At 47.8% G+C, this 15,379-nt stretch overlaps 1 pseudogene; it reads left to right on the forward strand.

Moving 5' to 3' along the window:
- The first annotated feature begins 674 nt into the window (after nt 1-674).
- Nucleotides 675-2,298, forward strand: LOC136480051 (ACT domain-containing protein ACR8-like; annotated as a pseudogene).
- Nucleotides 2,299-15,379: the final 13,081 nt, after the last annotated feature.

A 15,379-nucleotide genomic window follows, 5' to 3' on the forward strand; every position in this document is an offset into this window, starting at 1 on the left:
TACATGGATATTTATAGAGTTAAATGCACTGGTGGTCCATCAACTTGTGCTCTAGTTTCACTTAGGTCCATCAACTCTGAAAGTGATTTTTTGGGTCCATCATCTTTGTTTGTGGCGCATTCCAGCCCATACCCCATTTGTTTTAATTTTTTAATCCGTGTGGCACCTCTGGGTCCAGGTGGCACACGCATGCGGGTGCATGCACATGCACGTCGGTGTCTTGGCGAACGGCAAGTAGCAGCAGCAGCCGGCGTAGCGGCAGCCCAGTCCGGCAGCCCACGCTGGCATGTTAGTGTCTTGGCGAACGGCCAACAGCAGCAGCAGCCGGCATGCGCGCCCACGTGGCACGGCACGAACGGCGAGACGCGCACACCCACGGCGCGCAGGTCCACGGCGGCGGCGCCTGCGTGATCGGCGTGGCCCTGCGGGAAGTAGGATGCAGTGGTCGTGGTCCAGGCGCGCAGAGCCACGCCAAAGCGTGGGGAAGCATCCAAGCCCGCGGGCGATCCCGCCGAAGCGTCGTCGTCCTCGGCCCCCTCCTTGTTACCTTCGTCCCTGCTGTCAGGGGTCGCCTCGCGCGCGCTTTATATACATCCGGCGTGCGGGCCAGGGCTCGCTGCCTGCACGCACGCACACGCCGAGGCGGAGCTCGTGAGAGAGACCGGCCGGCGGCGATGGAGTGGCTGGATGAGTACGAGAAGCTGGTGATCTGGATGAACATGCCTCGGGTGGTCATCGACAATGCCATCTGCCCCACGGCCACGCTGGTGCAGGTGAGCCACGCTCCGCCGTCATCGCCATCCGTTCCCCGTCTCGTCCTCCGGTTCTTGGTGGCTGACTTTGGTTGGGGGCTCTGGTCCGTGGTGCCACGCTGTAGGTGGACAGCGTCAGGAAGAGAGAGTTGCTGCTAGAGGCCGTGCAGGTGCTCGCCGACCTCGACCTCTCCATCAACAAGGCCTACATCTCCTCCGACGGACGCTGGTTCATGGACGTCTTCCACATCACCGACCGCCTCGGCCGCAAGCTCACCGACGACAGCGTCATCACCTACATCCAGCAGGTAGAGCGGCCTTTCGCCATCCTGTCCTCCGCCCTCACCCACGCGTTCCAAAAATGAGCTGCCTTTCGCTGACGCGTTGCTTCGATCTGCAGTCTCTGGGGACGTGGAACGAGCCGTCGCGGCCGGCGGCGCTCGAGGGGCTGACGGCGCTGGAGCTCACAGGAGCCGACCGCACAGGGCTCATCTCCGAGGTGTTCGCTGTGCTGGCCGACATGCAGTGCAGCGTGGTGGATGCGCACGCGTGGACGCACCGCGGCCGCCTCGCGTGCGTCGTCTTCCTCCGCGGGGAGGAGCTGGCCGCGGGCACGGACGACGACCGCGTGGTGCGCATCCTCGCCTGCCTCAGCCACCTCCTCCGCGGCGACGGGGAAGCCCTGGGTGCCGTGGCCGCCGTCCCTGCCGCGGGCGTCACGCACGTCGACCGCCGCCTCCACCAGCTGATGGCCGCGGACCTCGACTGCGTGACCTCGTTCCCGGAATTGTCCCCGGCCGTGTCCGTGCAGAGCTGGGCCGAGCGTGGGTACTCCGTGGTCACCGTGCTGTGCCATGACCGGCCCAAGCTGCTGTTCAACGTCGTGTGCACGCTCCACGACATGGACTACATCGTGTTCCACGGCACCGTCGACACGGCGGGCGACCGCGCTCGACAAGAGTTCTACATCCGCCGCGCCGATGGGAGCCCCATCCGGTCCGAGGCCGAGAGGGAGAGGCTCAACCAATGCCTCCAAGCCGCCATAGAACGGAGATCACAGAAGGTAAATCGAGTTCAATTACATGATGTTGATGATTTGATGCTAATGTTGGCATCAAAATCGCATTCTTTTACTAGTAGTCAAAAAGTATTTCCAAGAAACTAATGTCATTGGCTGCATCCAGGGCGTGAGACTGGAGCTGTGCACGCCGGACCGTCCGGGGCTGCTGTCCAAGGTGACGCGGACCTCCCATGGACCTTCCACGAGAACGGGCTGCTCATCGCGCAGGCGGAGGTGTCGACGAAGGGTGACCTAGCCTCGAACGTGTTCTATGTGACCGATGCGGCTGGCAAGGCGGTGGACCAGAGCGCCATTGACGCTGTCAGGGAGAGGGTCGGCGCGGACTGCCTCGTCGTGAGCGAGGAGCCCCGGCGTGCATGTGCATGCACCTGCATGCGTGTGCCACCTGGACCCGGAGGTGCCACGTGGATTAAAAAATTGAAACAAATGAGGTATGGGCTAGCAATGCACCACAAACAAAGATGATGGACCCAAAAAACCACTTTCAGAGTTGATGGACCTAAGTGAAACCAGAGTACAAGTTGATGGACCACTAGTGCATTTAATTCATATTTATACTAGGAACAACCCTCCTAGATAGGTATAAACATGAAAAGAAAACGAAAGGGTAGGCTATGTGAACAGACTTCCACGAAATGGGTTTCTAAGCAGTTTCCGCGTGGTTGTTAGTCTTCTGCGAAGTCTTCAATGTTTTGGTAATAACTCCATCTTGGAAAATCCAAAAGACGTGTGGTTGGTTGCATTGGAAAGCTAACTTAATAAGGTTTCACACCATGTATAGCATGCACCACGAAACATTGTAGAATGGTACAGTTTAATATGAGAAGTTGTACCAATATCATGTCCTGAGAAGACTGTTAACCCTCTGAGCAGTCTGCACTAAAGCTGGTCGGATCTGCACTAAAACTGGTCGGCCTTGAAGCATTAGAAACTAGATTTCACAAGCTTTCCAAAAAGTCCTCATGGACCTCCATAGCCTTCAGGAATAAAAAGTTATGATATTTTCTTCTTGACAGTACTATTAGTTTCGAGCGGTCTAACCAGTATGCACTAAGCTGGTTGGATTTCATTAGTTACTATTTGGAACTGCTCGGCATTAGCATCATTGGAAAGTAGACTCAATAAGCTTTCCAAAATGTGCTCATTCACCTTCATAGCCTCTAGGAATCAAAAGTTATGAATATTACTTTCTAACTGTTCTGCAGGACTGGTCTGGTTCGAGTGTGGTTCTTCTCTGTGGTCATCACCTTGTGTGTTCTTGCCATACTCTTTAGTGAACCTGAGCAACAACAATGTGCACGACTTAGGCAGTATATAATTCTCATTAATATTAAATTGAACTTCATAAAGTAGCGCGTTCACCTCTTGTTGTAGCTTCTTTGCTCGACTACGTGTAATTGGGTCATCAAAGGCTTGGGCTGGTGTCGATGTAGGTGATACTTGAGTTGGTGTTACTTGAATTGGAGGTTGTAACATGTTGGTTGATGACATGGTCATATCAGGGAGGCTCTGTTCCAGCACCTCCACATCCGGCCACCTCGTTGAGCAACCACAACAACAACTAGCTTGGGGGAAAAGGCATCCCCAGTGTATCTAGATGAGTATTTCTTTTCCATTTATTATTCTTAGTTTGCTTTATATATATATATATATATTAGAAAAAACATGAATAACTAAAAACAAAATAAAAAGTTATCTTTGTGGAAATATATATATATAGTTATAATGTGCGATCTAAAAAATGAAAACAAAATAAAAAGAGTGTCTAGTTTGCTTTAATTTCTTTTAAGAGCTAATTAAATAATAAGGGACTCTTAAGATAATCTCTTAAAATGGAAATGATGAATAGTTGCTATGTTGTAATTCCTTTTAAGTACCTAGTTTTTAGCCTTGAATTTTCCTAAGTTTTGGATAAGATTGTTTTGATATAAGGATTTACTCTGAACTTGAAACTCGTGGGTAGCATATACTTGATCTAAGTCTAGGTAATTGATGGATATGATATGAGAAGGTCTGAACTATTGTCTATCTTGTTCTAAGTGGCACTAAAGTTCTAGAGATTTATCTTTTGGAGAACATAAAAATGATATGATGAGTTCCTGTATGACAAAGCTTGAATTCCCACCAGAGCCATACCTGTTATTTAGGCTAGGAAAACTTCCACATATATGTTGCTTGTTTTGCATTGAGTTTTGTTAAGCTTTATTGACCCTTATGAGAGGTTTGTCATACTCTTAAAATCAAGATCACGTGCACACCACCCACATATGCACTACTCCTACACTGGGAGTAGGCACAAAAACATGCCATTCCATTTAGATCCACCCAAAAATGTTTTACTCCTACACTAGGAGTAAACACCAAAAATATTCTTGATAGGTTTTCCCATACCTCAAATAAATGCTCCAAGTTCTTGTTGCTATCTCTCAAAAAGTTTTGTTGAAGAAAAGAGATAGGGGGCTATGCAAAAGTTATTCATAAAACAAAAGAAAAAATTGAAAAAAAATGGACATAAAAGTGTTCGAGATATCTGAAATAATGGGTACTTAGATGCCCGCCTAAAAAAGAGATGAATAAGATAGCCCCTACTCTCAAGTAAATGTTTCCAAGTTTCAAAAGAGAGATATGTTTTCAAGGAGCAAAGTAGAATTAGGTTAGCCACCATATATATATACCCACCACACATACATCCACACACATGCATGTCTTGATTTGATTGTATGACTCAACTCCCTTTGGATCTATTGTTTGACTTTACAATATATGCATTGGAAGTATGCTCTAGCTTTCTCCCTACCAAGGACTCCATATAAGCCTTAGTAGTAGGAAGAGAAAAGGCATAACATCTTTATTGCCTTGGTGAGGATCCACAAATACCACATATATTGAGAGACTTGAGAGTGTCATACAATGGAATCTCTGAGTTTTATTTAGAAAACTTATAAAAACTCTAGAACAATGGTGGAACAAAGAACTTGAGATATAGTGCTCGACTTGATTGTTCTGTCTTTCAATTGCTCAAGACCCAAGTGAAGGCTAAGAAGCCCCATGATTGAAGGTAATAGGGGTAAGCTTGAAAGTCAGAACAGTTTATTCTAATCTAGAGGAGAATTTCTAATTGAACGCATGTGTTCTTTTGAGGTGTGAAAACATTGTAGCAACTCCTGATCCATTGCTGAATTTAGCTTTGCTCAGAGACGAGCAAAGGTTATGTGTGGGGGAGCTTGCTGACGGTCATTAACATCAATCATAAATCATCCATATATCATGCATATATACTTAATTCCATCACCAAACATAGGTCTACGGGTTTAAACTAACAAATTCCATGAGTTTTGGTGAATCTATGATTTCTGAGCAGGGTTTATCTAGAAAACAGTCAAGGTGGACCCAGATGTCAGATTTAATCACGCTTATCGATAGCGAAAACAACCCCACAAGGTTCCAAAAGACTCAAGAAGACACCACACCGAAGCGAAGGGCAAGGCGCCGCCTGACCCCACCTATAGGCCGGCCAGCCCTTGAGGCCCACCTGTTAGTCTCCCGTTGTTATGTCGGTTCTCCACCTCCTTAAGGATTGTGTCTCCACCGTTCTTTCAAGTCAGTTTGATTCGAGGGTCTAGAATTGATGCTCCAACCTATATATAGCAGCCCCTACCCCTTCCCTGGAGGTATCCCTGAAACTCTAATTGATATCCCTCATTCAGATCAACACACATTAGGAGGATTAGGTCTAGAGCTCTCCAATGTAGTAGATTAGTAGCTCAGGAGTTCGGGTCGAGTTGGGCTCATGCTCAAGTTCTGGATCTAGTCTTGGAGGCTAGGTAAAGCCTTGTATCTTCACTTCTACATCTTGTAAGACTTATTATCAATTTGTCATATTCCTATCTACATGGCTATGCTTACATTGAATATATATCTTGCTTAGTTATGGTTATCATTACTTTTGTGTTTGGGTTCATAGAGCGCTTAGTCTACTAGTTTACCGGTTAGGCTAAGTAGCCGAGTCTCATGTAAGCAAGGTGCTTATATGATGCTCTTCCTATGAGTGCATCCTGTGCTCTAGTTGGGTGGTAGCAGTGGGAGGTGATAGCCCCATCTATCCTTTGTAGTTCACTCCAAATTGAGCAAGTTCTTAACTTGTAGGACCGTAGTCGCATCAGTAGAGTTATCTATTGTGGGTGCTCTACTATCTAAGTGACGTCCTGAAGTGTAGAAGAGTAGAGTTAGTCTTAGCTATAGTTGGATGTATATATACTTTGACCATGTAATAGGAATATCATAGGAATCTACCTCACCTGTTGTTCTCCCAAGTTCACTAGTTTATATTATCTTAGTGATCTATCCCCTGAGTGTCATTATGCTTTATTCCTATCATTACATTCAACCTTACTTTAGCTATGCAGGTATGTTGATTAGTAGACATTCCTTTGTTATCAAATAAATCTTTACTCCATTGTTTCCTTGTGGTATAATATAAATAACGATACCTAGAATACTTCCGGTAAAATGCTACAATGGTGTTCTGCGCACTTGCGGAATCCTTCATATTCTATTTGCACTTAATAAATACTAACACACCACCAGCTTGCAACTCGATCACCTAGTGCCACGTGATGTAACCTCACGATGCAATCGCACTAGAATCGCTCACTCACTCGATTGGATGATCACTATCATGCACAAGTGAGTTAGAGGGCTCCCAAGCACTCCCCAAGCATGGACACTCAGTCCCAAGGGTGCTCAACTAGCCAAATGCCTGAGCTCCACCTCGATTTATAGCCCCCAAGCCAAATAGAGCCGTTGGAGCAAAGTTCACCTTTCTACGAGGGCTCTGGACATGGTGGTGGTGGCACCGCCCTAGTGGTGGCGGTGCCCCCCAACGGTCACCCCAATATCTAGATTGACTAGCATAGGGGCACTGGACATGGTGGTGGTGGCCCCACCCTAGGGAGGGCTGTGACCACCCAGATAGTCACCCAAAATACCCCCTCTTTGGACTTTCATGGCGGTGGCACCACCCCACCAGCGGCGGTGACCAGGCGCTGTGAAGCGACCTAATTTCCACAAAAGGAAATCCACAGAGTTGAAGTGTATTATGACCGTCGTAGATCATATTACCCAAATTCCAATCGAATACCACATCCATACAACGATAATATTAGAGTACAAATAGTGCAGAATTACATAATTTTAATACATCACCGCATTGGCGGAATCAAAAGTAGCATTCATTTAGAACAGCTTGAAGATAAGATCGCCAAACTCGAGCGTAGGAATGAACCCCTCAACCATCAAACTCCTCAGAGCTATAATCCTTAGCAAAACCTATATGCCAAAATTTATCAGTACGATTTGTACTGGCCTCTCCCACCCTATGAGCATTGCTTTGTGGAAATTGGATGCAAGTTGGATATAATAAAAAGGAACCTATAAGGCTGGGGTTTCTTATGTATTAGCGTATCAAGAGTTTTTAATAATAGTTGGTCAAGTTTTTAACACCATTCCCACACCCATTCCACCCCATTTCCGTCTAGAGCCAGGTTTTGATCCTATGATCGATATACCACCATCTCCACACCATCACCATACCATGGCTCAGTCGACAGGCCAACTCCCTCTCAGCACTGTCTCAAGGCCCGTAGCCCCTGGCTACGACCGACACTCTCTCACGGGGAAGAAGAGAAGGACTCATCTCACTATCTAGTTTAAGCAAAACCTAGGAAAGGTCCATAGCCGACAAGTCGGATCATGTATCGATCAATCAACCATACACTCTACAGAGGTTTTACATAACCACAAGATCCGCCTTCCTCGCTGACCGTCGTCAACTGGGCTGATTCCGGCCGCTTGCTAGCCTAGGATAATGCCACTCTACCATTCAGCCCTGGTACACCCCAAGTCCAGTCTGGGGTGGCTGAAACTGAGTCATGAGCTGGGTCCACAAGGTCTCCATGAAGTCTTGGAAGGGTGTGGGGAAAATCCTCTGCACCCCGTACCTCCTTACACTATCTGCTATCAACCTAGCAGTAGTGGCAATATCCTACCAAGTAGTCCGGATGTCCCGCACCATATAGGGCGAGTGGTACATAAGGCTTCCCGGTGAATCTGAGTACTAGTAAGTCCTTAGGGATGACCAAGCCAGAATGTCTTCATCAGGGTTTCCATTTACCGTGCCACCACAGCACCTCCACCTTGGGCTCCTCCCATCATAGGTTCACACCTAGGACCACCTCATATACCATTTACCCACCACAGGTATCCATTCCAGGGGTGCCCAGGTAGCACCCCCTAGCAAGACTTGCCCCAGGCTCATTGTAAACTCCAACTTGGTCAACACAACCCTCACCCTCTACACACCCAAGTCACACACGCAGCACTCTCCCTACAGTCTAGATAACACTAGTTTCCTCCATGCATTAATGTAGTACAAGCGTAGTAGAAGTGTAAGCAATGAAATACAGCAATAAGCGTGTGTCTAGCCTAATAGCAGGGTATGCAGGGGTAAGGTTGCGTTAAGGTAAAAGGCCATCAAGTAAGCATGCTACCATGCAAGTCCTATCATCGTATGATTATAACAGTAAGTAAAGCAATAGCGGTTCTATATTAGCCATGCGTAATAGGTGCTACGAGATTGGGTGGGATGTGGCATCTTCAGTGTAGTCGTCTCTATACTCCTCATGGTACTCATGATCCTCGTTCGTCTGGTTCTCCTTCAAGTCTGCATACGATCGAATTATAATCGCGTTAGCGACGTCTATAGAATAGCACAAAGAAGCAATGAAAATTCAAAAGAGTTAAATGCACTCAAACATGGGTTCATTGCGTAAAGCTCGATTTTAGATGAATTTTGGTCCTAGTTTCGTATTTTTCTGAGGTCATATGAATTAGTTATGAATTTCTGAAGTTTTAATCATTTTTGAAAATGAAAAAGGCTGAATTAATCCTGGGCTAACACGTGTCACGCTGTGACTGGTCCACATGGCATGCTGACGTCAGCATGACATTAGCATGACGTCATCATCTTGATTCTGAGCTGACAGGTGGGGGTCCTGCTGATGTCAGCTTGACATCAGCATGATGTCATCAACATCATCTGTTCTGACAGGTGGGGCCAGGGTCCCTTGGGTCACTGACTTGTGGGTCCAGTCAAAGTCAACGTCAAGTCAACGGGCGAGTCAACGGTCAACGGGTCATGGTCACTAATAGGTGGGGCCAGAGCTGCTAACGTCAGCAGCTGACATCACCGTGGCGTCATCATGACGTCACCCTGGCTGGGTCGTTACTAATAGGTGGGACCCACATGATGTTGTCATGACGTCAACATGACGTCACTTACTGACAAGTGGGTCCGGAGTCTCTGTGTCGCTGACATGTGGGGTCAGGTCAACCATCAACGTTGACCGGTCAATGGTCAACATAGACTGGGTTCGAACTGGGCCGATTGGGCCTAGATATGGGCCGGGCTCAGCCCGCCACATGGCCTCGTCATAGAGTGCCATGTCGCCTTTCGGGTTTCGGGACGGGCTCGAGTCCACGGCTCACGGTCCATGATGGAAGCATGCGCCGGTCTACGGTGGACCGCTTCTCCTTCCAGTGAACCGCGTCCACCCTTCTCCTTGTCTCTCTATGGTCTACGTGCACCGGGTGCATGAGTGGGTGGTCCAGGGAGGAAATTTCCCCCCTTCCTCCACGTGGTGGATTCCTGTTGGTGGCGTACCTCATCGGCGAGCTCTTACAGCGGCGCTGGCATCCAATTAAGGTGGGGGAAAGCTTCACCAGGCCTCGGCGAACATGGTGGTGGGGTCTAGGTGGTGGCTAGGGATTTCCAGGGCGTTGGCCACGGTGGTCGGCAGCTTGGTCATGGCGGTGCCCGCCGGTGGGGCAGCTAGGGGCTATTCTAGGGGTCCTGGTGCCCTGTTCCCATCCAGACGGCTAGCGGGCGACAGGGTGAAGTGACGACGGTGACCAAAAGGCGTGGCGGAGTCCGCAAGCGGTGGTGGTGCACGGCGGAGCTCCGGCCGAGGTTCGGTGCTTGTGGCCAGGGTGCTGTGGCCAGCTAATGGGGTCTCGGTCTACGTGGCTACCCTTCAGGCGTCATGATGGTGCTACGACTATGTCCTAGTCTGGCAAGGCGACTGGGTGCACCAGTGGTGGCCATGCCACGATGGCGGCGTCGTGAGCACGATGTACGCATGCTATGCTATGGCGTCCATGGGCTAGGAGGAGTCTTAGTAGTGAAGGACTCACCGCTGGTGTCGAAGACGAAAGGATGGCGGTGCAGTGGAGGGTCGTGGCTGTGTAGATGGGAGCAGTGCAGTGCCAACCCGCAATAGTGATGAAGACGACGGCATCGTCTTTGGCTTCGATGACTTCGGCAGCACGCAGGTGGCTCTGATCCTCCTCTCCTTGCTCCTAAATCGTTCCTTCTTCTTCCTCTATCCCCCCTCTCTCTTGGCTTGGGTGTGCGGTGAATGGCCACCAGGTGGCAGCGGGGCACGGGGACACACTTGGGCAACCAGGGCTAGGGCTTTTATAGCCGAAGCTCGGCCAGGCATGGAGCGAGTGGCTAGGGATGGCCAAGGGGCGCGTGGAGGGGTATGATCGCATCGAGGCTAGGCTATGGGGTCGCGACGTGGCCACGGGTGCGATGGCTAAACCGTTCTCGTGTTCCTTGGTCAGCAAGGCGGGGGACAGGGAGGCGACAAGGTCATGGCTCGGCCATGGCCATGGTAGGAATGCGCGAGGGGGGGCAGGGTAACGCCATGGGCGTGACTTCTGTCAGACTTGGTCAGTCCGGCTGGCGTCCTTGAGCGCGTCTGATCGGTTGATGGTGCGATCATGCGGCCGAGGCGGGTTGCGTGGAGCTCCCGCTCCCGTCTCTGCTCTACGATTGGGAAAAGTAGGGGGGACCGAGGTGGGTGATGACACCTGGGCCCTGCTTGGCAGCGGCTTCCATCGAGTGATGGCATGCTGGCGCGCTAGCGCATGGGGTCCGGTGGCAGTGGTAGCAAGCGAAGCGAGGAGGCGCGTGGGCGTGAGCAGCGCGCTGGCTGGCTTGCTAGGTGGGCTGCGCGAGTTGGGCTGGCCTGCTGCTGCGCGCGCAAGCTGGGCTGGCTAGCTGCTGCTGCGCGCTAGCGGGCCGAGCAGGCTGAGCCAGCTGCGAGCCTTCTGCTTTTCTTTCCCTTTTCTGTTTTTATTTTTCTTCTCTTTTTGTTTAAATTCAAATTTGATTTTGGAATTTGAATTCAAAATTGGTGTACCTTATTCATTGGAGTTTTAGGTATGAGGCCCACAACATTCTTTTATATATATTAGGAATTTATTTAGCTATTTTGTATAACAAAAATAAGTGTAGTTTTGTTATACAAAAATGGAAATAGTTTCCTCCTTAAGCATTTATTCTTTGGTTTGATTAATAATTACTTTATGGTTTATTTCTTTAAAGGAGTTGTTAGGCATTACTTAAAACAAATGAAAATCCAAATCACCATTTGAGTTAACAATGTATGCTATGTTTTATTTGTCAGTATTTAAACAAACATAATTAACAGATGACATGCCATGCTCATGAAAATGTTTAGTTGATTTACAACTAATGCAACTCCTAGGGTTGGCTCCTACAGATGTCACTCAACATTGCATGGGGTAACAACAAAAAAAAATTTGTAGTTGTGATTTTTAGTGTGTGGATTTTTGGGTTGTTATAGTCCTACCCCCTTAATAGAATCTCGTCCTTGAGATTAAAGCGTAACGTACTCTTCGAAGAGGTAAGCGTATCGTAGCCAGAGGTCAGACTCTTTCTCCCATGTTGCTTCTCTCTCAGTGTGGTTGCTCCATTGGATCTTGCACATAGGAATAGTTTTGCTTTGGGTCTCTTTGGTATCTCTTCCCAGAATTCTGATAGGATGTTCTTTATACTCGAGAGTGTCTTGAATGTCAAGTGTATCAGTTGGAACTACTTCATCGGGCACTCTCAAACACTTGCGTAGCTGTGAGACATGGAATACGGGATGTACACCCACCAATTCCTTAGGTATCTCAAGTTTGTAGGCGAGCTTTTCAATCCTCTTGCAAATCTTGTATGGGCCAACAAATCTAGGGGCAAGCTTTCCTTTCATGTGGAATCTGACAGTTCCATGTAGCGGGGATACCTTGAGATAGACGAAGTCTCCCACATTGAACTCAAGTTCTCTTCTTCTTTTGTCAGCGTAGCTCTTGTATCGGCTTTGAGCAATCCTCAAATTCTCCTTCACTTGAGCAACTCCTTCTTTGGCATCTTGAATCTTGGTGAAGTCAACGAACGATCTTTCTCCCAATTGGGACCACATCAAAGGTGTCTTACAAGGTCTACCATACAGAGCTTCAAATGGCAACATCTTGATACTGGCTTGGTAGCTATTGTTGTAAGAGAACTCTGCATAGGGTAGGCATTTCTCCCAATCAGAGCCATAATTCAGTACACTAGCACAAAGCATGTCTTCTAAGATCTGATTTACTCATTTTGTCTGTCTGTCTGTCTGTGGGTGATAAGAGGTGCTGAAATCAAGTTTGGTTCTAATGGACTTGTGTAGGGCTTCCTAGAATCGGGACACAAACTGAGGACCACGATCAGATACAATACTAGAGGGAGCTCCATGCAGTCTGAGAATATGCTCAACATATAGATCTGCTAATTTTTTGGCATCGGTCTTGGTCTTAACTGGTACAAAGTGAGCAATCTTGGTCAAACGATCAACAATCACCCAGATGGAACATTGCCTTTCTGTAAACGGGGCAATCCAACTATGAAATCCATGGATATGCTCTCCCATTTCCACTCGGGAACGTCAAGAGGCTTTAGCAATCCTGTAGGCCTTTGATGTTCAACCTTGACTCTATTACAGGTGTCACATTATGCCACATGTCCCGCAATGTCTGTGTTCATGCCTTTCCACCAAAAGTGTTTCTTTAAGTCTTGATACATCTTTGAATTTCTAGGGTGGATACAGTACTTAGAATCATGGGCTTTGGATAGAATTTCCTCCCATAGTGCTGGATCAGAAGGGACACAGATTCTGTCCTTGAACCAGATGGTTCCTTGTTCGTCTTCCTAGTGGTTGGTCTTGTAGCCTAGTTTTATCAGACCACGGAGATATTTGATCTCTTCACAACTTTTCTGAGCTTGACGGATGCGATCTGTGAGATCATACTATGTGTGGAGCTCATTCAACAAGCCATGCAGTAGTATATCTAGTTGGAAATCATCAATCTCTTCCTTGAGCTTAGGTGGTACGGATTCAGTGATCAAAGTGTGACAGTAACTCTTGCGACTGAGAACATCTACGACTACATTAGCTTTTCTCGGATGATAGTGGATTTCTAGGTCATAGTTCTTGATCAACTCTAGCCATCGGCATTGCCTCATATTCAAATCTTCCTAAGTGAAAAAGTACTTCAAGCTCTTGTGATCGGTATAGATATCACACTTGTTGCCTATCAAGTAGTGTCTCCAGATCTTCAAGGCATGCACAACTGCTGCTAACTCAAGATCATGAGTAGGGTAACAGTTCTCGTGTTCTTTTAGCTATCGAGACGCATATGCTATCACTCTTCCATCTTGCATCAGTACACAACCAAGTCCTTGACGGGATGCATCACAATAGACCATGAAATCTTTATTGATATCAGGCAATGCTAGCATAGGAGTTGTGGTAAGCTTCTGTTTCAATTCCTAGAAGCTTTGTTCGCACTTGGGCGTCCATTCAAACTCCTTAGTCTTCTTCAGAAGGTTGGTCATTGGACGGGCTATCTTGGAGAAGTTCTCAATGAATCGGTGATAATATCCGGCCAATCCCAAGAAACTTCTGACTTCTATCACATTACGGGGCTGATCCCACTCTTTCATAGCTTCAATCTTGGCTGGGTCAACTGCGACACCTTCAGCTGATAGTACATGGCCTAAGAAGGCAACTTCCTATAGCCAAAATTTGCATTTGCTGAACTTTGCGTAGAGCTGATGTTGGGCTAGTTTTTCCAGTACAGTTCTCAGATGATGTTTGTGTTCTTCAGCAGTGGGTGAATAGACAAGGATGTCATCAATGAATACTACCACGAACTTATCCAGTTCATTCATGAAAACCTTATTCATCATGTTCATGAAGTATGTGGGAGCATTCGTGAGTCCAAAGGACACCATGGTGAACTCAAACTACCCATACCTAGTCATAAAAGCTGTCTTCAGGATGTCACTTTCTCGAATCTTCATCTGATGATAGCCACATCTGAGATCAATCTTGGAAAAATACTTGGCACCTCGAAGCTGATCAAGCAGATCATCAATCCTTGGCATGGGGTACTTGTTCTTGATGGTGACTGCGTTCAAGTTCCGGTAATCAATGCACATTCTTATTAAGCCATCCTTCTTCTTAACAAATAGAACAGGGGATCCCTACGGTGAAGCACTGGGTCTAATATATCCCTTCAAGATGAGCTCATCAAGCTGTTTCTTGAGCTCGGCCAGTTCATCAACTGACATGCGATAGGGTCTCTTGGCAATGGGTCCTGTTCCCGGCAAGAGATCAATGATGAACTCTACATCACGGTCTGGTGGCATACCCGGTAATTCTTTAGGGAATACATTGGGATAATCTCTGACCATAGGCACATCATGAACTATCTTCTCCTCCTTCTACGATTTTGAACTAGCCTTAAGGGCACATAGGATGGAAGTGGACTTTCTGGACTGGGGTTCACATCTAATAACTTGGCCTGATGGGTGGGTCACTTGGACGTATCTAGGTGAACATGATATAATACCTCGGTGAATGGTTAGCCAATCCATGCCTAAGATGACATCTAGGTTTGTGGAAGGTAACAGGGTTAGGTCGGCTTTAAAGGTAAGACCCTCAATGGCAAGACTCACTTCCTTACAGATGTGGGTGCACTTTAGGTCTCCTAAAGGTGAGCTAGTGATGATAGGCTTTCCACGTGGGGTTACAGGCAGGTCATGCTCTTGTGCAAACTTGGATGATATGTAAGAACAAGTTGCTCCAGAGTCAAATAGAACTGATGCAGTATTGCCATTAACTAAAAACATACCGTACACAACATTAGGGGCAGCCTGTGCTTCCTCGGCGTCCAGATGGTTGAGACATCCACGAGTAGCAGATCCCTTGGACTGAGACTTCTAAGTAGCTGAGTTCTATGGGCACTCAGCGGCTTTGTGACCCGGTTGGCCACAAGCAAAGCAGGTGAAAGGCGCATCGCCTGTAGGGTTGGTGCGGGTGCCTTCTAGTTTCCAGTGCTTGGTGCGGAGCGGTTCTGTGTTGGGCGTTCATTCATAGAGCGGGAACGGTTGAAACGGTCCTCAGTGTTGTGGTCCTGAGCATAACGGTCCCGGGTGTAGCGATCCTGAGCAGGGCGGGAGTATTTGGGGGTGTAGCCTCCACTACCCCTACTCGATCCAGGGTTGTCATCCCTATTGTGGTGAGAGCATTCCCTGGGTGGTGCATCTCTGTGGAACCTCTTGCGATCACAGCCATGGAAGGACTCCTCAGGCTTATGC

Source organism: Miscanthus floridulus, chromosome 9 (assembly GCF_019320115.1).
Source record: "Miscanthus floridulus cultivar M001 chromosome 9, ASM1932011v1, whole genome shotgun sequence".
Taxonomy (NCBI): Eukaryota; Viridiplantae; Streptophyta; class Magnoliopsida; order Poales; family Poaceae; genus Miscanthus; species Miscanthus floridulus.